Source organism: Oncorhynchus tshawytscha, linkage group LG09 (genome assembly GCF_018296145.1).
Source record: "Oncorhynchus tshawytscha isolate Ot180627B linkage group LG09, Otsh_v2.0, whole genome shotgun sequence".
NCBI classification, from domain to species: Eukaryota; Metazoa; Chordata; class Actinopteri; order Salmoniformes; family Salmonidae; genus Oncorhynchus; species Oncorhynchus tshawytscha.
In genome coordinates this window covers 34,950,716-34,974,196 of record NC_056437.1, presented here as the reverse complement: position 1 = coordinate 34,974,196, position 23,481 = coordinate 34,950,716, and the positions used below count along the sequence as shown (strand labels likewise).

Sequence of the window (23,481 nt, the reverse complement as noted above, 5' to 3'; positions counted from 1 at the left end):
GAGAGGGCTGACAGGTGAAACACAGTAGTTACCTCACCATACCTCATCTCCCAAAGGGCTGATAGGTGAAACAGTAGTTACCTCACCATACCTCATCTCTCAGAGGGCTGACAGGTGAAACACAGTAGTTACCTCACCATACCTCTTCTCTGAGAGGGCTGACAGGTGAAACACAGTAGTTACCTCACCATACCTCATCTCTGAGAGGGCTGACAGGTGAAACACAGTAGTTACCTCACCATACCTCATCTCCCAAAGGGCTGATAGGTGAAACAGTAGTTACCTCACCATACCTCATCTCCCAAAGGGCTGACAGGTGAAACAGTAGTTACCTCACCATACCACATCTCCCAAAGGGCTGACAGGTGAAACACAGTAGTTACCTCACCATACCTCATCTCCCAAAGGGCTGACAGGTGAAACACAGTAGTTACCATACCTCATCTCTCAGAGGGCTGACAGGTGAAACACAGTAGTTACCTCACCATACCTCATCTCTGAGAGGGCTGACAGGTGAAACACAGTAGTTACCTCACCATACCTCATCTCCCAAAGGGCTGATAGGTGAAACAGTAGTTACCTCACCATACCTCATCTCCCAAAGGGCTGACAGGTGAAACAGTAGTTACCTCACCATACCTCATCTCCCAAAGGGCTGATAGGTGAAACAGTAGTTACCTCACCATACCTCATCTCCCAAAGGGCTGACAGGTGAAACACAGTTGTTATCTCACCATACCTCATCTCCCAGAGGGCTGACAGGTGAAACACAGTAGTTACCTCACCATACCTCATCTCCCAGAGGGCTGACAGGTGAAACACAGTAGTTACCTCACCATACCTCATCTCACAAAGGGTTGACAGGTGAAACAATAGTTACCTCACCATACCTCATCTCCCAAAGGGCTGACAGCTGAAACACAGTAGTTACCTCACCATACCTCATCTCTGAGAGGGCTGACAGGTGAAACACAGTAGTTACCTCACCATACCTCATCTCCCAAAGGGTTGACAGGTGAAACAATAGTTACCTCACCATACCTCATCTCCCAAAGGGCTGACAGCTGAAACACAGTAGTTACCTCACCATACCTCATCTCTGAGAGGGCTGACAGGTGAAACACAGTAGTTACCTCACCATACCTCATCTCTCAGAGGGCTGACAGGTGAAACACAGTAGTTACCTCACCATACCTCATCTCCCAAAGGGCTGACAGGTGAAACACAGTAGTTACCTCACCATACCTCATCTCCCAGAGGGCTGACAGGTGAAACACAGTAGTTACCTCACCATACCTCATCTCCCAAAGGGCTGACAGGTGAAACAGTAGTTACCTCACCATACCTCATCTCCTAAAGGGCTGACAGCTGAAACAGTAGGTCCTGGAGGGTTTTTAGGAATATTTCACCCAAGATGAAAACAATTACATCAGGCAGCCAGGTTAATGGCTGGCGGCCGAGGGGCCCAATTGGGAGGCCACCCTCAAGAACCCAAGAGTTATTGCTTCCCATTACTTCCAGCAGTGCGGTTGTGAAAGGGGCCAAACAATATGATTTAGCCCTCATTACCTATCATGGTGTTAATAACAACTCAATCTCTTACAGCAACACATTTCTCATGGAAAATGAATGCTTAGCTTTAGTACTATAGACAAATTATTAGACTGGGGTATTGGCCAAGTGAATGGCTGTGTGATTACTGGAAACAGGAATATCAGTTATCAACTTTATAAACCGAGGGGTGCTGTTGAATTGTGCACAATACAATTCTAGAGCAATGCTGAAGTCATTGGGAACTCTGACTTGCGAGATGAACAATCTGCAAATGTATATTCAAAAACAAGGGAGAGCTTCTCTGCATTCACTGAAAACAACCTAAAGAAAAGGAGAAGAAAAACTGCAGCATAGCAAAGCTGAGACAGCTGGCAGTGACGATTCATTGCTCAGGTCGTTTCCTCCGAAGGTTAGAGCAAGCAGTCATTTTCCTGAGCGAGTGAGAGCTCAGAAACAAACTTCCTCTAGCTCTACAAGACCAGAGAGTCAACGGCTACGGAGAAGTCACAGTCAGACGGCAGGGGCAGCGAGGCACCGGTTAGACGCTGCCAATGGAGAGTGAACTACGCTGTCTGCCTCCTGAGGACCTGCTCATCTCCCCCCGTTGACCTCCTCCCTCTGGTCAAGCCATGTGGTTCCTTCTTGACTGTCACTTCATCTGTTGAAGGCTTGAAACACTCCAAATATTCAACTCTGGCTGAAAAACGTAGTCCATACCTACTGTATCATAGAGATGTATTATTTGATTCTTGTTTGTTTTGCATATTCAATTTTGTAATGAAAAGTGCCATAGAAGTAGAATAAATCATGATAAATATAGCTGGCTGACCACAGCCACAGACGAGGGCTTCAGTGATTAGTGTGGTAAGACCTTCACATGTCTGGACAGGAAACAGACAATCTGCCCCCTGATCTCGTGGAGGGGAAAGCATCAAGTCGGATCAAAAGACTGGGAGTAACCATTGTCCTGCTGTATGAACACAGTCAAAAATGACTGGGGTGTGGGTGTACTGTATGTGTGTACTGTATGTGTGTACTGTATGTGTGTACTGTGTACTCATGTTATTGAACGTGTGAGTGAGTTTTCAAGAACATACTATTCAAAAGTCAACGTTTTGGTGAAATGAAAAAGCTTGCACCGGGCTGGTGGAGGCCAGTCATTTGCTTAGCTGATATCCATAAACAAACCTTTCTCTCATCACACCTGGCATATACTATATAGTTAACCCTGGTTAACATAAGCAAGGAAGCTGAGAGTTCACACAGCCCAGATACGATTTAAGGGTAGACCAGTTCGTAATGCAGACCATGGTACTAACAAGGTTCTAACAAACGGCATCACTGTACATAGCACTGTGTTTTGACAGGCATCAGTAGCAGTGCATCCCCCCGCCTTCCAAGCCTGCAAAGCATGTATTATGTTTTGAGAGGCCTGGCATGTTGTCAGCTCTCTGCCTGCCCAGCCAGCAATCTGTTCTTCTCTGCCCTTTACCTTATCAGACCAGTGGAGGGGAATGAACACAGAAGGGTCAGCAGAGACATGAGTCTGTGAAGGGGAGAGGCCCACAACCGTCCACACGGTAGGAACATGGCACGGCAAGCACACAAGAACAGGCAGTTCTTAAATACTGTATACTTACGGACTGTTTAACTCCATACCAGGTCTTAAGGGGAAGGAACGTTACAATGCTGATATACTGAGCATCGATGTGGTAGTGTACAGGTACTGTATGTAAATGTGAAAGATGATGAAATAGTACAAGTATATTTGGGATTTGCTTTTAAAGGTTAAAAGGAAGAGGGATTAAGTTCTCACTTCAATTTTGGTTTCCATAGCAGAGAGCATTTTCTGTTTTCTTACACATTTGACCATTTGATCCCCTTCAATAAACTCAGCTGTCACATTTGGGTGGACCGGATGCAGGATGCTGCTTCAGTTCAGAGTTTATATGGATCCTGATCCACTGGGCTCATCCATTAAATCACTACCCATCCACTATGATTCACATAAACACTTTTACACATTGCTTGGACAATTTAATCCCATTTTAAAACACTCTTCCAAAACAACCCCGATCCATTACATCAGTAGATTGGTATCTCCTGTTTACTGCTCAGGTCAGAGGTCAGGGGCTAGAGGTCATGGATCGAGCCCATACAGGCCCCATCATCAGTTATTTGAAGAGCTGGACCCAATTTAAAATTCCTTTCAACCCCAGGAGGATTTCTCCCATTATTATCTAGGTTTGCTTGACAAGACAAGATGTTTAGGAGGCCTGCTCTGCTGCTCACCCATACGAGACATGTGTGTGTGTGTATGTGTTGTGCATGTGTCTGTGTAGCACGAGTGAGAGAGCGTGAGCACGAGTGTGAAACCGCAATGCCGTGAACTCCGTGTCCTGTGAGTAAGGCTGTTCTTGTCCTGAGTCTGTACGGCTGGGGGCTGTCTGACGCCTACAGAAACACTGTTCTAACCATTACAATTGAATTGTAGTGTCCTGCATAGCTAACCTAGTGGAGGATAGACCTTGTATCTCAGAGATGAGATGGCTTTGCAGGGCAGAGTCCAGCAGTCAGCTACTTCAGACACTGTTCTGTTTGTTATCAGTCTGCTGTGGGATGGCCTTGACCAAACAAACACACATCACAACGCAGCGACACAAGGCATGGTCAGACGTCACACGGGCGAGAGCGGAGAGGGGAGGGGAAAGAGGGAGAGAGAGGGGGGGGGTAAGAAGGAAAGAGAGGGAGAGCACAAGGGAGAGAGGAAGAGTGAGAGAGAGGGGGTAAGAGGGGGAGAAAGAGAGAGAGAGAGCACAAGGGAGAAAGAAAAAATGAGAGAGGGAGAGGAAGCGCGAGAGAGGGAGAGCAAGTGAGAGACAGAAAAGAGAGAGGTGGAATCCTGAGATGTTTGGTGGTATTATTACATTTCAACAAGTACCCTTGGAGTTTAGTGATGCAAACACACATCTGCCCCAACAGATAGCTCTGGGTAAGAGATAAGAGTAAAAGTAAGAGACCACTGACAGTCAAAATACCCATAAAGAACAAACATTATTTCTCACGTAAACTATCAAAACTCAGCCACAGTTTGACGTCATTTCAGTAACTGCATAAGGGAGGCAGTTGAAAAGGCCATATCTTGGTGGATAATGAAGTGTTTGGCTGACAAAGTGGCAAGAGAAGGAAGGGCTTGATAACCAAATGACATTTAAAGGTGAATTAAAATCTATCACTGACATTTTCATTCTGGCTCTCCCTCTTGGCCTTTCGTTGATGAAAGTGAGAACGCTCCCAACAGGAAGAATCTGTCTAGATAACGACAAAGAACACTTCTATTTCATGAATGAGAGATGTAACCTTTCCATTCCTCTCAGTGTGTGTGACTGTGTGTGTCCCCCCATGTGTGTAAAGTCAACAGAACAGCTCACAAGAATGAACATTTCATTCTCAACACATACAAACTTGTTTGTTTGTGCAGGTGATGAGAAGGGCTCAGGATGATAACCAACAGACTGCAGAGCTCCTGTCATCTGAATGGTGGAGAGATGATACTCTAGGGTGAGCAATAGGAGAGGAGACCTAAAGACAACTTGAGACCATTTCAGTTCACAAACGGATAGTTTCCACACGCACGCCATAGATGACCCTGTGTGTCACAGAGGTGTTTTCCATCATGCAGAGTTCCCTGGTCTCCCTTTGCGCCAGTTTATTCCTGGGATCTGACCAATCACTGTGGGATGGAGACAGGCAGAGGAGAATTACCAGGGAAAGGACAGCGAGCTCAAGGGCCGCCCAAGTACACACACGCAGACACACATGGACACACGCACACAGTGCTCCTTTCAGAGACAGGAAGGGCAAGGCCCCTGAGTCCTGGTGTGGTGTCCTGGTGAACGTGACTATATGGACGTAGTCTACACAGAAACACAGTCAGGGAGCTGTGGCAAAGTCCACGCCTGTTGACTCTACACTATATATCTCTACATCCACTATAGTGACTCATTCAGACATCGAATCAACTCAATCACTGATGCAAGTCACTGATGTCGTAAGACACAATATTGGGTGGGTATTCTATTGAGAAGTTCAAATCCTGATTATGATGTCAAAGAAGATGCTTTGTTTCAGTGGGTGGATTAAATACTGCTTCTATTTCTGTGGGAGATCCCAAGTTAACAAACATTCACTCAACATTCTGTTTGACCCAGTTCTGTTCTGTTCCTAGGAAGTCATGTTGTCCTTGGACCACGGAACCAAATAACCCTAAAAAAAAACGACTTCTCATTTGGAAAACAACAGTATTAGTATGTGCGAACGCACGCACATACTAATACTGTTGTTTTCCAAATGAGAAGTCGTTTTTTTAGGGGCATTTGGTTCCTTTGTACGTACGTACATACATTATCTTCAAATAATATTTTTGCAGGAATCTCCTTGCGAATGATTTTGCCGAAGATTGTATCACCGCCGGGCTGAGCAAGAATAGAAACCTGTTTGATCGCTAGTGAGTGTGTGTGTGCGCGCGCGCGCGCACACGTTAGAGTACATACATACACATACATACATACATACATACATACATACATACATACATCCATCCATCCATCCAAGGACTCCAAGGACTCCAAGCACGCATGTACGGACGCACGCACATACTAATAATGTTGTTTTCCAAATGAGAAGTAGTTTTTTAGGGGCATTTGTTCCGTTTTTATGTACGTACATATATATATATACACACACATAAACATATTATATATACACACAAACACATTATATATGTATATATGTATATATGTGTATATATATACCCATATATACGACCCGTATTCAATGCTCTTATGAGGGAAGGAGGTTGTTGGCCAAGATCTTGCGATACATGGCCCTATCCATCCTCCTATATATGTATATGTATAAATACTTGTATCTCCACTGTATATATGTGTATATGTATGTTTGTGTGTATATATATATATATATATATATACACACAAACATACATATACACATATATACAGTGGAGAGAACAAGTATTTGATACACTGCTGATTTTGCACCGTATTGAGGGGAGGATGGATAGGGCCATGTATCGCAAGATCTTGGCCAACAACCTCCTTCCCTCAGTAAGAGCATTGAAGACGGGTCGTGGCTGGGTCTTCCAGCATGACAACGACCCGAAACACACAGCCAGGGTAACTAAGGAGTGGCTCCGTAAGAAGCATCTCAAGGTCCTGGAGTGGCCTAGCCAGTCTCCAGACCTGAACCCAATATAAAATCTTTGTAGGGAGCTGAATGTCCGTATTGCCCAGCGACAGCCCCGAAACCTGAAGGATCTGGAGAAGGTCTGTATGGAGGAGTGGGCCAAAATCCCTGCTGCAGTGTGTGTAAACCTGGTCAAGAACGACAGGAAACATATGATCTCTGTAATTGCAAACAAAGGTTTCTGTACCAAATATTAAGTTATGCTTTTCTGATGTATCAAATACTTATGTCATGAAATAAAATGCAAATTAATTTCTTAAAAATCATACAATGTGATTTTCTGTATTTTTGTTTTAGATTCCATCTCTCACAGTCGAAGTGTACCTATGATAAACATTACAGACCTCTACATGCTTTGTGAGTAGGAAAACCTGCAAAATCGGCAGTGTATCAAATACTTGTTTTCCCCACTGTATATATACATACAGACACACATACAGTTGAAGTCGGAAGTGTACATACACCTTACCCATATACATTTCAACTCAGTTTTCACAATTCCTGACATTTAATCCTAGTAAAAATTCCCTGTCTTAGGTCAGATAGGATCACTACTTCATTTTAAGAATGTGAAATGTCAGAATAATAGTAGAGATAATGTTTTATTTCAGCTTTTATTTCTTTCATCACATTCCCAGTGGGTCAGAAGTTTACATACACTCAATTAGTATTTGGTAGCATTGCCTTTAAATTGTTTAACTTGGGTCAAACGTTTTGGGTAGCCTTCCAAAAGCTTCCCACAATAAGTTGGGCGAATTTTGGCCCATTCCTCCTGACAGAGATGGTGTAACTGAGTCAGGTTTCTAGGCCTCCTTGCTTACACAAGCTTTTTCAGTTCTGCCCAGGTCCCCATGTGCAGTTGCAAACCGTAGTCTGGCTTTTCTATGGCGGTTTTGGAGCAGTGGCTTCTTCCCTGGTGAGTGGCCTTTCAGGTTATGTCGATATAGGACTCGTTTTACTGTGGATATAGATACTTTTGTACCTGTTTCCTCCAGCATCTTCACAAGGTCCTTTGCTGCTGTTCTGGGATTGATATGCACTTTTCGCACCCAAGTACATTCATCTCTAGGAGACAGAACGCGTCTCCTTCCTGAGCTGTATGACAGATGAACGTGGTACCTTCAGGCATTTGGAAATTGCTCCCAAGGATGAACCAGACTTGTGGAGGTCTACAACTTTTTTTCTGAGGTCTTGGCTGATTTCTTTTGATTTCCCATGATGTCAATCAAATAGGCACTGAGTTTGAAGGTTGGCCTTGAAATACATCCACAGGTACACCTCCAATTGACTCAAATGATGTCAATTAGCCTATCAGAAGCTTCTAAGGCCATGACATCATTTTCTGGAATTTTCCAAGCTGTTTAAAAGCACAGTCAACTTAGTGCATGTAAGCTTCTGACCCACTGGAATTGTGATACAGTAAATTATAAATGAAATAATCTGTCTGAAACAATTGTTGGAAAAATTACTTGTGTCATGCTCAATGTAGATGTTCTAACCGACTTGCCAAAACTATAGTTTGTTAACAAGAAATTTGTGGAGTGGTTCGAAACGAGTTGTAATATATATACAGTTGAAGTCTGAAGTTTACATACACATAGGTTGGAGTCATTAAAACTCATTTTTCAACCACTCCACAAATTGCCAAGAAACTGAAGATCTTGTACAATGCTGTGTACTACTCCCTTCACAGAACAGCGCAAACTGGCTCTAACCAGAATAGAAAGAGGAGTGGGAGGCCCCGGTGCACAACTGAGCAAGAGCACAAGTGCATTAGAGTGTCTAGTTTGAGAAACAGATGCCTCACAAGTCCTCAACTGGCAGCATCATTAAATAGTACCAGCAGAACACCAGTCTCAACGTCAACAGTGAAGAAGCAACTCCGGATGCTGGCGTTCTAGCCTTCTGGGCAGAGTTGCAAAAAAAAGCCATATATCAGACGGGCCAATAAAAATAAAAGATTAAGATGGGCAAAAGAACACAGACACTGGACAGAAGAACTTTGCCTAGAAGGCCAGCATCCCGGAGTTTATTCTGTTCTAAGAGAATGTCAGTTGGATATGCTCTCTGCAATGTTTTGTATATCTTCCCTATCATGAACATCCTTTTCTTACTCAAATATTTATTCTACTGTCAAAATGGACTACAAACTGTAAAAAGGATAATTTTGGTCACAAAGTTGATCTCTTCCAAAATAGATTTTTGTACTCACAACATAAATGAAGGTTGGATTTATTTCAATCCTGCCCAAATGACCACAGAACACAAGTAATCATCAATTCGGAGTGCAGCTGCATGCAACCGGGTCGTAAAGCCCTTGGTATATGTGGTTTGACTTTGGATATCCTTATGGGGCTAGTTAGGGACCATCTGTAAATTATACAATGTACATGAGACAAAAACATGAAACCAACTATAAATTGTATTAATTCATATACAAATATTGAAAGTAGTTAATGAGAAAACTAAAAGGTGTGCAACATGAAAACATTGCCACATTTACATTGTGTAATGTAAACGAGCCCCGGAGATAGGCTATCCAAAGTCAAACCAACTTTGCCACAATCGCACACCAGCCGGCTGAAGCTAATTGGCAAATTAAATGTCTAACTCTTTCCACCTGCAGACACACACAAAACACTCACATCAAACCACACCCCGAAACCAACTCACACTTGAATTCAGTCATGGCCGCTAGCATTTCTTAATGAACCAAATCTAAAACGAGGCCAAATCAGGAAGTTCAGCCGCCCTTTCAGACAACCTTTTCAAGTTCTTAGAACCTTTAGACAGTCTTCCAAGTTCTTAGAACCTTTAGACAGTCTTCCAAGTTCTTAGAACCTTTAGACAGTCTTCCAAGTTCTTAGAGTCTATTCAGTGACAAGCTAAGCCAACAAGACTGCCTGTCTCCACACTACACCACTGGGATTCTATGACTGAGTGTTTATGTTTGCATCATTACCCAGGAAGCCAAGCTCACAGTGTGTAGGATGTGTGAGGAGGGCAGTGCTCGGCAAAAGGCAGAGTCTGGTAAGTGCCTGAGAAGTGTACCTCAGGCAGTCGTGTTCATCTTCTCCCAGCCCTGGTCTTTCTGTACACAGTGGGTGCTGCTGAAGATAACCTGGCATTGAGGAGTGTGTGGATTGGTTGGCAGAGGGGCAGTGCCCACATTTGGCTCACACATCCTTTCACGTCTGTCTGGTTTGGCAACAGTCAAATGTCAATTCAATGTATTTTCTAAACACCTTTTTACATCAGCAGTTGTCACAAAGTGCTGTACAGAAACCCAGTGTTAAAACCCCAAAGAGCAAGCAATGCGGAAGCGAAGTGGCAAGGAAAAGTGTGCTTAATCTCAGCAGGAAACATCTGGAGCTGTGTGAAAACCATGCTGTGTCTTACTAACACCGACACAAGGGCATTCGCACACATGGCATGGTTTACAGTGAAAGGTGAGTGGTCTATCCCGGTTGAACAGGAAGGGCTGGTTGTATATGTGAGCAACCTACGGTAATAACTCATTTTCAAAATACCCAGAGCAAAACCCTATTGTCCCCCAATCTTCTAATGCCTGGTACGTATTGAAGTTACTCCTAGAACAGAATAAACCTCCATAGGAAGATCCAGTCCTCTGGGTATAATGAGGTGTACCCCCACAGCAGAGAGCATTGCTCAACCTCAACCTCCCTGCATATGGAACACATATCCTCCTCCCCAAAAATCACAACATCAAAACGAAGTGGCACTCACACAAACTCTCCAACTACATCAGGGAAATGGATGGGGGGGGGGGAAATACTCCCTCTATCCCTCCCACTTTCCATCCCCCCCCCTCTCAAAGCAGGCCCAGTGTGCGAAGGACGGATCATGGGCCTGCTGGTTCAGACGTAACAGTGAATATCCATCCCACAGCACCAGAGGGTCAGCCCTCCATCCCCCTTACACAAACACATTTCAAAGCCTACAGGGCCTGGCTGCACTAGGACACTGCGTATTTCTGCTGGGGCCCATTGCTAAAATATGGGCGAGGGGGCTGCCAACAATAGCATGGGGTAAGAGAGCGATTGAGCGAAAGAAAAGGAGGGAGGGATGAGCCAGGGAGGTGAAAGTGGTTCAAGGGGTGCTTGCAGGACAAAGGTGGAAAAAATTGCAATTGCATTGGGGGAGATTTGGCCCTGCTGCTCGTGAAATCTTATTAACAGAATATAGGATGGTTGGCAGAGGGGCCTGGGGGATGCCTGTATACTCAACTATCCCTGTCTGCCAAGAGATAGAGAAAGAGAGGGGGGGGAGAAAGAGAGAGGGGTGTGGGAGAGAGAGAGAAGAGGGGGGGAGGAGGTGCAACGAGAGAAAACTTCTAAGGGGAAGAGATGGCATGAGGGTAGTAAAAACAAGAAAAGTGAGTTTACTATCCTTCTAACATCCATTTGGTTTCTGTCCCCCTAGGACACCTCTCCCCATAGTAACAGTGAACCATGATCTCCCCTGGGGAAGAGGGCCATGGTGGTTAACACTCCATCATTTACAGGAACAATGGTAAATACTTCTCTCTCTGGTTACCACATTCCAGGCCAGGGGAGCTGAGCTAACAACTGCCACACAGTGTTTTCCCTGTCACTCTTGACTAAGGAGAAAGAGAGGGAGGCGAAGGGGGCTTTTGGGTTGCCCTGGTTCATACACGCAACACATGAATTTACGGAATCAACCTGGTCATTTGAAATCGTAATCAATCAGCAATACAGTGCATTAGAAGGCAAAGCAGAGTCATGCATTAAATAACTTCAGGAATAGGGGGGGTGAAGTAGTTTTTCTAATATCATCTGCTACCAATAAATCCAAAGAGCGAGAGAGAAGAGAAAGGAGAATGCTCTGGCCCCAGGCCGTGGCTCCTGAAAGAAAGAACCACCTCAGGAATTCACTGTCCCTGGAACCCGCGTGTGTTTCCTGGTAAAATCAGCAGATGTTCTGAAAGAGCTGCAAAACCTGGACCCGTACATATCCAGTTTCCGAGCTGGTCACGGGTGCACCTCAGCCACACTCAAGGTACTAAACGATATCATAACCGCCATCGATAAAAGACAGTACTGTGCAGCCGTCTTCATCGACCTGGCCAAGGCTTTCGACTCTGTCAATCACCGTATTTTTATAAAATAATAGAAGGAGAAGTGGTCCCTTTTCCCTCACTAAGCATGAGTAGAAAATGATTTCTGTCAGAGAGAAAAACCATAACCCAGCAGCCGCCTATTGTCATTTCTTTATAAAATGTAGTTCATTTAATTAAATTAGTCGGAAATTATTATTTAATTTCGAGCAAGCTTTGATGTTTTGCATTTTGGTCTTCTTGTGTGAGAATGATGAACAGAAAGTGATGAAATTGGTAGATGTGACAGACACAGCAGGGTGTAAGAGGGGAGTGCTAATGTACTGTAGGGATTACGGGCAAAGAGAGAGGGGTTAATAGAATAGTCCCCTTATAGCACACAACCGGAGGCACACGCAAACACACACACCTCAACTTCACCTTGGACTTCACTGCTGGCTCAGGCTTCAGATTCCATTATAGGTGTGTAGGTCTCTGAAAGAGATGGTTGTTATTTGATGGGGATTGGAGTGGGAGTAGGGGGCACACACTCTGGGAGTAAGGGGGGGGGTGCCTCTGACTCTCCAGGGAGTGCGTGTTCGCTGTTTATGAGTTATGACTCTGACACTGCTCATTGCACTGCCAACGACAATTCTTCTACTGCTTTGTTCTCTGTGCCGTTGATTCCCTCCCTCCCTCTACTCTCTAGCCTATTTCTTCCCCAATGCATGGTATATTTCACAGCTGCAGATAATTCAGGGTGGTCTCTCAGAGATAAGCATTACAAAAATCACAGTTCTAATAGGAAACTTCTGGAAGCCTCAGAAGTCCTTGTCCTCATTGATCTCTACTGTGCTGTAGGAAAACAGGAGAACAAAAGTCTCAGGGGACTCTAGTTCTGAAGACAATACAGCTCCTTCACTCCAAGGCTCGTTCATTACAGTGTATGTCAGTGGTTCCAAAGCGTTTTTGCATTGGGATCCACCATCCATCCAAAGCCTCTCACATTCTCGTGAGCCACAGAATAGTCAAAACCATGTTTATTACCACTAGTTAAAGCCAGGCTTCAGCTGCAATCCAAGACGGAACAACAGCATTATGTTACATCCCAGATCTTTTGTAACAATTACAGTCTGAATGTGAGTGGACCACAAAGTTAAACAGAACAGTATTATATTGTATATCTATGGACTGGGTTTCATCATAGCATCTCTCTGGGGGGATCCTGTTCTCTGGCTGGGTTCTCCTCTTTTGTTCTCCTCTTAATTCACAACCTGTAATTGGCCACCATCTGGGTCTCAGTTGTCCACTCTCTCTCTCTCTCTCTCTCTCTCTCTAAATGGCTGGGTTACATATGCATGTCCAGGGGAGCGTTTACATCTACTGTTAATCACTTGAACTAATTATGTAACTTTAATAACATCCAATTACCCACACTGCCTAGTCCATCACCAGAGCAGTACAGTGTGTCTGATAGATTTATACACCACAGCCGACTCCCCCCATACATCTCTCTATCTGGCTGATATTACACAGTCCTGTCAGAGTAACTGTATGACATTGCACAATGTCAATCATAGCAAGAGGCAGTTAAAGGGATAGTTTATAAATTACTAAATGACATTGGTTTCCTTACCCTGTAAGCAGTCTAATGAATTTCAATGGACTGATTTCCTTATATTAACTGCAACTCAGCAAAATCTTTGAAAATGTTGTATGGTATGTTTATATTTTTGTTCAGTATACATTATATTTATGACTTGTCCATAACAAGGTATGACAAAAATCCATGCTTTGATTTAGTTTCACTGCACCGTTTCCACACGTTTTAGCATTCGCTATTCACTCACGTGACCGACATTTACATTTTTCGTGCATCATATCCAAATCCTACGAAAGTATCTATACTGAACAAAAATCTAAAACGCCAAAGATTTTGCTGAGTTACAGTTCATATGAGGAAATCAGTCAATTGAAATAAATTCATTCAGACCTAATCTATGGATTTCAAATGACTGGGCAGTGGCACAGCAATGGCTGGACCTAGGAGGGCATAGGCCCACCCACTTGGGAACCAGGACATGACAATCAGAATGAGTTTTTCCCCACAAAAGGGCTTTATTACAGATGGAAATGATTCACAGCACCACCGCCTCGAAAAATGCAAATATCGGTCCCATGACTTGAATGGAATTTCAGCATGGACTGTGGTCATACCTTGTCCAAAGACTGCTTACAGGTTAAGGAAACCAATGTGTCATTTTGTAATTTAGGTGAAATGTCCCTTTAACTTACAGTACATACAGGAACACACTGACACACTACACATCCCACTACAGAGGACTAGAACACACTCTGGTCTTTTTCCAAAGATATAGAATATGGCCAAATGCTGTCGTAATACATTTACAAATCCACGTTGTCTTCTGTCCCCGGCCACCACATCAGAGACATAGAATCAGGCAGCAGTATAAATATAATGGATGACCAGTCAGGCTCTCTGGGTTGTCTTCAGAATTACATTTATGCAAACTATATGTGGCAGGTCATTCGTTCATTTATTCCCATCTCAAACAAAAGAAAGGGATTCTTCTGTCTTACATGATCTGATTCTTCCTTTACAAAACCTAGTTAATTGTTGTGGTATAACAAAGGCTGTCAAAGTGAGTTGTGGGGAAAGTTGAGGAAAAAGGGTTCTTGGAGGATTTTTTGTTAGGAAATGGAGGGGGAAGAAAACAAACCTGTCAAATGAAAGAGATGGGGGAGACATGAGGAAGAGCCCTAATTGCTCCATCAATAAAGGGCACCAGATGCTAGCTACATGAGGAACACATTGAGACTATATGAATGATGATCCCCATTACCCATCATGCCAGAGATACTGTGCCATTATGCTGAGGGGGCAAATCATTAGTGAGCCAAAATACAGTCCATTGGATGTTGTTGGTCATTGAATAGCTCCAACTGTATGTAATAAAACCTTTCCTTTTTCAAATCATGGAAACATACGGTACACACACATTCACCACACAGGGGGTAATAAACAGAAGGCATATGGCAGGCTGGAGTTATTTATATTATTGACATGGATGGTGTATTTGCCCCCCATTAGTGTATGTGTTTTTACTCTAGCAGTCTTAGGACACACACCCTCGTGGCCCATCACTCACAGACACCGCTCTGTCTGTCTGTCTGTCTGTCTGTCTGTCTGTCTGTCTGTCTGTCTGTCTGTCTGTCTGTCTGTCTGTCTGTCTGTCTGTCTGTCTGTCTGTCTGTCTGTCTGTCTGTCTGTCTGTCTGTCTGTCTGTCTGTCTGTCTGTCTGTCTGTCTGTCTGACAGTCTGACAGTCTGACAGTCTGACAGTCTGACAGTCTGACAGTCTGACAGTCTGACAGTCTGTCTGTCTGTCTGTCTGTCTGTCTGTCTGTCTGTCTGTCTGTCTGTCTGTCTGTCTGTCTGTCTGTCTGTCTGTCTGTCTGTCTGTCTGTCTGGCCCCAGTGTGTGTGTGTGTGTGTGTGTGTGTGTGTGTGTGTGTGTGTGTGTGTGTGTGTGTGTGTGTGTGTGTGTGTGTATGTATGTATGTATGTATGTATGTATGTATGTATGTGGCCCTGGAGTGGGTGTGTGTAACGGGGCGGACATGACAGATTACACCATGATTGGAGCCAGAGCATGATGGATGAGCAGGCCTATTAGATACATTCATTCATATTACGTTGACACACACAGGAACACATATACACACATTCTGCATGGGTGCAAACAAACAAACAGATGAATATTAACTCCACATGTTGTTTCGAAGACATCATCAGGCTCCTGCATCCTGGCACTTGATGTTTACATTTTAGAGCCTCACGTCTGCTTGGATCTATAGACCGCGAACCAGACCTTTAGACCGCGAACCAGACCTTTAGACCGCGAACCAGACCTTTAGACCGCGAACCAGACCTTTAGACCGCGAACCAGAACTATAGACCGCGAACCAGACCTTTAGACCGCGAACCAGACCTTTAGACCGCGAACCAGACCTATAGACCGCGAACCAGACCTATAGACCGCGAACCAGACCTTTAGACCGTGAACCAGACCTTTAGACCGCGAACCAGACCTTTAGACCGCGAACCAGCCCTTTAGACCGCGAACCAGCCCTTTAGACCGCGAACCAGACCTTTAGACCGCGAACCAGACCTTTAGACCGCGAACCAGACCTTTAGACCGCGAACCAGACCTTTAGACCGCGAACCAGACCTATAGACCGCAAACCAGACCTATAGACCGCAAACCAGACCTATAGACCGCAAACCAGACCTATAGACCGCGAACCAGACCTATAGACCGCGAACCAGACCTATAGACCGCAAACCAGATAGTGTTTTTTTGTGCTAAAGAAACTTTTAAATGGTTGTCATTTAGTAGATGCTCTTATCCAGAGCTTACAGGACCAATTAGGGTTAAGTGTCAGTCAAGGGCACAGACAGATTTTTCCCCTACTGTTGTCGGCTTGGGGATTCGAATCGGCGACCTTTCAGTTACTGGCCCAACGCTCTTAACCACTAGGCTACCTACCGCCTGACTTCCACCAATAAACCCCCCAAAATGTGACCAACATATCTACTTTAATGGGGTGTTTTATGTTTTACCACGAGTCTGAGGAGAGGGCTCTGGCTCTGTTAGAGAGTACTGTAGGAGATTGCATTACTGCAGAGCGGCTGTAAACAATGTTCTGTTACTGTAATGTGCTGTTCTGCTGTGGGCTGCCAGGAACAAAGAGCTGTGTGTGTGCCTGCCTGCCCCCCCCACACACTTCTTCTCCAACTCCTGAACTCTGTCTCCCATTATCTCTGGGAAACAGTCCAAGTAGCTCAGTTTACAGATTATACAGGTACAATAAGAGGGAGAAGAGAGAGGTATGTGACATGGACACTCGCCCTGCAATAGGAAAGAATCAAAAGGACCCCCGCTACAGACCAGTGGGAGGTATAGAGGAATGGAGGAAAGAGAAGGAGGGAAGGAGAGGGGGAGGATAGAGGAGAGGGGGTCACGTGGGGGTAGGTTGGGTCAGAGGGGTTGAGGGAGAGAAGCAGGAGTGGAGAGATGAGGAGGAGAGTGGCTCCTGGGTGGGTGTAGGTTGGGTCAGAGGGGTTAAGGTGATGTTGTCCCCTAGCCATCGGAGAAGGATTATAGAGATGAGATTAGAAACCACACTGAGACATCAACAGTTGATGCTATAAATATAAACCAAGCAGCTCAACTATCAACTACTAGAATCCACCACGGAGGGACACACACTGGATACTTGCCAAGTGCAGGCCATTTCAGTACAGTGGAATTCAGAGTGTGGTCTCACTCCTGGGAGCTCTTATGAGGTGAAACTAATTGAGGGTAACAGGCAGTGGGATAAAGCTTCTGGAGAGATGTGTTGTCTAACAGAAGGAGAAGATCATGGGGAGGCAGGTAGCCTAGTGGTTAGACCATTGGACTAGTAACCGAAAGGTTGCAAGATTGAATCCCCAAGCTGATAGGGTAAAAATCTGTCATTCTGCCCCTGAACAAGGCAGTTAACACACTGTCCCTTGGACGTCATTGAAAATATGAAATGGTTCTTAACTGACTTGCCTAGTTAAATAAAGGTAAAATAAAAAAATAGAATCAGTCTATCAATATCAGTCATACCATCAGTATCTCCTCAATCTTCTCCAGTCCGTCTCCTCTGTGCTGGAGCCAACCCTTTCAGAAGGATAGCTGTGTGAGCAGTGGGTGTATGAAAGACAACACTCTCTCCTCCAGATAAGAGAGAGAGAGAAATGAAAGGCCGGGCTTGAGCCCAGGAGGAGAGGGAGTGTGTGGCTTTAGCTGCTTAGACGGATGCATTTCCTCCATACAGAAAGAAGCACTGGTCGGTCGGGGCTGTCATCTCAAGCGTTGTGTAACCAAGTCCCTTTTAGAGAGAACATACTCTTAGTAATCACAGGCACCTAAAGGTCACAAAAGAGCCATTTCTGAAATGCAAAAATGCTGAAATGGAAAGCTTGGAAAGTCAGTCAATTAGTCACGCCGAGCTCTCGCTTCAACACCAAGGCATTTAAGGACAGCCAACGTCCTCCTTGCAACTTTGTCTGGAGCTGAAATGACCCCTTATTCCCTATATATATATATATATATATATCCTATGTGTGCCTTAGTCAAAAGTAATGCACTATAATAGGCTGCCATTTCAGACACATCCCTCATTCAAAAAGGACCAGCTAGAGAGATGAATGTTCCCAATGTGAGATGAAAGACAGACAGGTGGGAAATAGCTTCTAACATGTTATTTAATGGAGGATTAGGGCTTTGACTCCTAGAGGTCAGGGGTCATCTCCTTGGGGGTCAGAGCTGTGTATGTGGAAATTAATTGCTGCCTGCCGGCTGGGACTCAGTCAGGCAGAGACAGATCAGAGCAGCACTGCAGGTGTGTGTGTGTGTGGCTGACCCTCAGGGACGGACGCACGCATGCACACACCAGTTTGACCTCACTATGCACCACAGGGTCCCTTGTATCCATGGAAATAAGGCTGACAGATCAGATCTTAAGGCAGTCTGGGTGGGACGGACACTGACGTATTCTTCAGTGACATTTATATTTAATAGTTTCAAGGTATACTAATACTGTATCATACTGCACATTTCAAATACATACTGATATAGCACCAGCCTAATTGTGCAAAAACAGAGAATGGAACTCAGCCTATAAAGACAACAAAAGAAAGTCTTGCATATATCATCCTCTTAACTTGTTACCTTCACACAAACAAAATGTCCTCTAGCGGATAATGTGGAGATTGAAATCTCATTAAAGGACACAGCTTACTGTACAGTATCTCAACTTTCTCATCAGTGAAGAAAATTGACAGTAGCAGGAAATATAAAGAGCAATGTTGCTGCATGATATGTCCATTTAAGGGCTTTTTGTATTCTGGAGTCTTGTTAAATAAATCAGTTACGTCTCCAGAGAGGAAAGCAAAACATTTTGGCTCTTTTCAGAGTTGCTTGACGAGAAACGAAAACAGAAGAGCTCAAAGAAAACGTCTCAGACACAAGGTACTGTTTGCACAGGGAAGGACTTCATCCACTTAAGTGTTGGCATGTAAACTATAGTCAAGTCCCTCAAACATCTATGTCCCTCAAACATCTTCAGTACCAGTCAAAAGTTTGGACACACTGACCCATTTGAGGGTTTTTCTTTATTTTAACTATTTTCTAAATTGTAGAATAATAGCGAAGATATCAAAACTATGAAATAACACATATGGAATCTTGTAATAGCAAAAAATAATTAAACAAATCAAAATCTATTTTCGGTTTTTTAAAGTAGCCACCTTTTGTCTTGATGACAGCTTTGAACACTCTTGACATTCTCTCATCCAGCTTCATGAGGAATGCTTTTCCAACAGGAGTTTCCACATATGCTCAGCACTTGTTGGCTGGTTTTCCTTCACTCTGCGGTCCAACTCATCCCAAACCATCTCAATAGGGTTTAGGTGATTGTGGAGGCCAGGTCATCTGATGCAGCACTCAATCACTCTCCTTCTTGGTCAAATAGCCCTTACACAGCCTGGAGGTGTGTTTCAGGTCATTGACCTGTTGAAAAACAAATGATAGTGGGACTAAGTACAAACCAGATGGGATGGCATATCGCTGCAGAATGCTGTGGTGCCATGCTGGTTAAGTGTGCCTTGAATTATAAATACATCACAGTGTCACCAGCAAAGCACCGCAACACCATCACACCTCCTCCTCCATGCTTCACGGTGGGAACCACACATGGAGATCATTTGATCACCTACTCTCCGTTTCACGAAGTTACGTCGGTAGGGAACAAAAATCTCAAATTTGGACTCATCAGACCAAAGGACAGATTTCCACTGTCTAATGTCTATTTCTTGTGTTTCTTTGCCCAAGCAAGTCTCTTCTTATTATTGGTGTCCTTTAGTTGTGGTTTCTTTGCAGCAATTTGACCACGAAGGCCTGATTCACGCAGTCTCCTCTCAACAGTTGATATTGAGATGTGTCTGTTACTTGAACTCTGTGAAGCATTTATTTCGGCTGTAAACTGAGGTGCAGTTAAGTTGAATGACCTTATCCTCTGCAGCAGAGGTAACTCTCGGTCTTCCTTTCCTGTGGCGGTCCTCATGAGAGTCAATTTCATCATAGGGCTTGATGGTTTTTGCAACTTCAAAGTTCTTGAAATTTTCCGGATTGACTGACCTTCATGTCTTAAAGTAATGTTGGACTGTCATTTCTCTGTCCTTATTTGAGCTGTTCTTGCCATAATATGGACTTGATCTTTTACCAAATAGGGCTATCTTCTGTATACCACCCCTACCTTGTCACGACACAACTGATCGGCTCAAACGCAATAAAAATGAAAGAAATTCCACAAATTAACTTTTAACAAGGCACCTCTGTTCATTGAAATGCATTTCAGATGCCTACCTCATGAAGCTGGTTGAGAGAATGCGGGAGGCAGTGTAGCCTAGTGTAGCCTAGTGGTTAGAGCATTGGACTAGTAACCGAAAGGTTGCAAGTTCAAATCCCCGAGCTGACAAGGTACAAAATCTGTCGTTCTGCCCTTGAACAGGCAGTTAACCCACTGTTCCTAGGCCGTCATTGAAAATAAGAATTTGTTCTTAACTGACTTGCCTAGTTAAATAAAGGTAAAAAAAAAATAATAATAATAAAAAATGCCAAAAGTGTGCAAAGATGTCATGGCAAAGGGTGGCTACTTTGAAGAATCTAAAATATATTTTTTGTTTAACACTTTTTTGGTTACTACATGATTCCATATATGCTATTTCATAGTTTTGATGTCTTCACTATTATTCTACAATGTAAACCCTTGAATGAGTAGGTGTGTCCAAACTTTTGACTAGTACTGCATGTCCTTTTACTTTAAAGTCCCCTATACTCCATTTTAGCTCCTCACAGTGTTTTCTGAACATCTTCCAGTCCTTGCTATAGAGACTCCCTCTCCCATTCTACAGTGTCCCTATCCCTTAATCAGCACTATTACACATAGCAGCAGTCACAATCATATCAAGGACATGGCCTCCCACGCTCAGCCCGATAGCACTGATGCAAGTAAAGGAAATACTGAGAAGTTCTCTCTTTTGAGAGTTTCCTTTTCAGCTCAAGCCTCTCTTACAGCGATAAGTAATTGGCTGCCTCTCTCACTGCAGAGTGAAACTCTCCTCTCCCCCAGCAACACTCATCACCAATCACAATCCCACCATCTCTCAGCCTGGGACTGAACATGCCATTCTCTTCTCTCACTCCTTTTTCCAACAGCAAGCAGGGAACAACATGTGGTGAATAATATATTTAATTATTTGTTCATTTTTTTGACAACGTGGCTGTTGTTGGCTGGGTGGCAGTGTGTTTTCCCAGAAGACATTAGTGTGCCTCTCTGCCAGGCTGTTGTACCCCTATGAGTGAGTAGAGCGTACATTACATCTTAGCCATGGGCATGAAGTTGGTATGAGGCAGGTCTGTAGCTCAGTGCCTCAGTACCCACACACACACCTATCCTACACATCCTCCAAAGTCTAGTGTTTCACCCCTAATCAGTTCAATCAGAGGTAACAGGCTCACTCATCCACTCCCCCTCTGCATCTGTGCAGGAAAACGAGAAACCTCATTAACCCATTACAAGGATTACAGTGGAATTACAGTGGAATATAATATGTTTCAAAAAGGTGCCTGGCCAAAGATCAGGGGGAGCTTTAATGAACCTTTATTAGGCTTTCTTCTCAATATGACTAATCCTCATTTAAAGATCAGACCAGGAAATTAAAATAGACAGAACAAATCATTACTGGTAGTAATATCACTACTGTCGGTAGTCTACTGTACTGAAGAAGTGTATGTTGTAGTAGTAGTGTTTACTGTATGGAGTCCAGTGTTTCCCAACTACAGGCATCCAGTACCCCCAACAGCACACATTTTTGTTGTATCCCCGGACAAACATACTTGATTCAGTTCATCAAGGGCTTGATGATTAGTTGACAAGTTGAATCAGGTGTGCATGTCCAGGGCTACAATATAAATGTGTATTGTTGGGGGTACTGGAGGACTGGAGTTGGGAAACACTGGAGTAGTGTAAACTGCATGTTCCCAGAAAGCGTTACAACCAATCATACTTGATAATACTTCAGAGACCCTTAGAGCAGTAGTTCTCAAACCTCTCCTCGGGGACCCCCAGCCGTTCCATGCATTTGATCTATTCAAGAGCTAGCACACCTGATTCAACTTGTCAGCTAATCATTAGCCCTCGAATAGGTGAATAAGATGAGTTAGTTCAGGGCTACAACAAAATGATGAAATGTCTGGGGGTCCCTGAGGAGCGGTTTGAGAACTACTGCCTTAGAAGCTGTCAGGGGAGGAAGAGGGGTATACCACATGCTGGGACAAAATGGATGACACATATGGGCTATGATGACGTCCCCATAACTCAAGTACCTGACATCTCAGAATGCATAGCATAGCGAGAGAATGTGGACATTCCTCAGTTACTAGGCAGAGTTCGTACGAGGACCATTCACTTAGACAGGCCAGACATGCTCTCACTAGAGGCAAATAAAACCTGCTCAGTCCAAACAACTTTTCTACACGTTGTCAGGGAAATAGAAACAGGCAACCATTTAAACAGCTCAATAAAAACTCAAAATTGGACTGCCAATGAGAGGGCAGCTTGGAGTGAGATTCTTCGCTACACTTGAAGAGGAATAGAAGCATTGACACGCCAGTCAAGGACAGAAAACAGACACACTTCAAAGAACTAAAGAGATGCTGGAGTGTAAGATAAGTAATGTAAGAAGATTATGAACAATCTAGGCTAATAGTTTGTTATTTATATAATAGGCCGTCTAAGTATATTCTCCACACAACACTAGTTGAATCATTTGGAGAAGAACGCTTTAGCTGTGACTTGTCTTAAAATGAATCATTTTTCACTCAGTATTTCTAGTTTGCCCCACTTTCCAGACTCTTCCATTTGAGAGTGCTCGGTATTCCCATGACGACCAGGCAGTGAGCTTGTTTCTACCTGAAAAAAGCTGTTCTGTAACAACCACCAACAACACCAGTGAATAGTTGACACTGATTTCTGTGTGGGAGTAGTGAAAAAAATTAACTCAGGAAAAGCAGGTTAAGGAACTAAAGAGTCAAACTTGCTCCAAGCTCACCTCTAGCTACACTACGATTGCACCACTAGAGAAATAAGCAACAATACAGTACTGTCGATTCTTTAATAATCGTCCTTTAATAATCCTCAAAGTTGACCCAGATTTAGGAGGAAAATCAAAGATGGCGGACGCTGGGATAACTTAAACAGGCCTGAAGAGGAGAATAACTATCATTAAGATGACAGTGGAAAGTCACAACTACACTACGCAGCTACAGACAAAATGAAAAGAGTCAAGCCCTACTTGACATTATGCAAGAACAAGGAGTCTCTGGGAAATCCACAAATAGTGGCCTCTAATTCTCCCTTGTCAGAGTCATGGTGGTACAGTGGTTGTGGGAAGAGACTACTGAGACTAGTC

At 43.9% G+C, this 23,481-nt stretch overlaps 1 protein-coding gene across 5 annotated transcripts in view; it reads right to left on the bottom strand.

Annotated features, from left to right (window-relative positions):
* Nucleotides 1–23,481, bottom strand: part of abr (ABR activator of RhoGEF and GTPase) — a 244,661-nt gene that overhangs the window by 38,612 nt on the left and 182,568 nt on the right. The gene's annotated exons all lie outside the window — the stretch shown is intronic.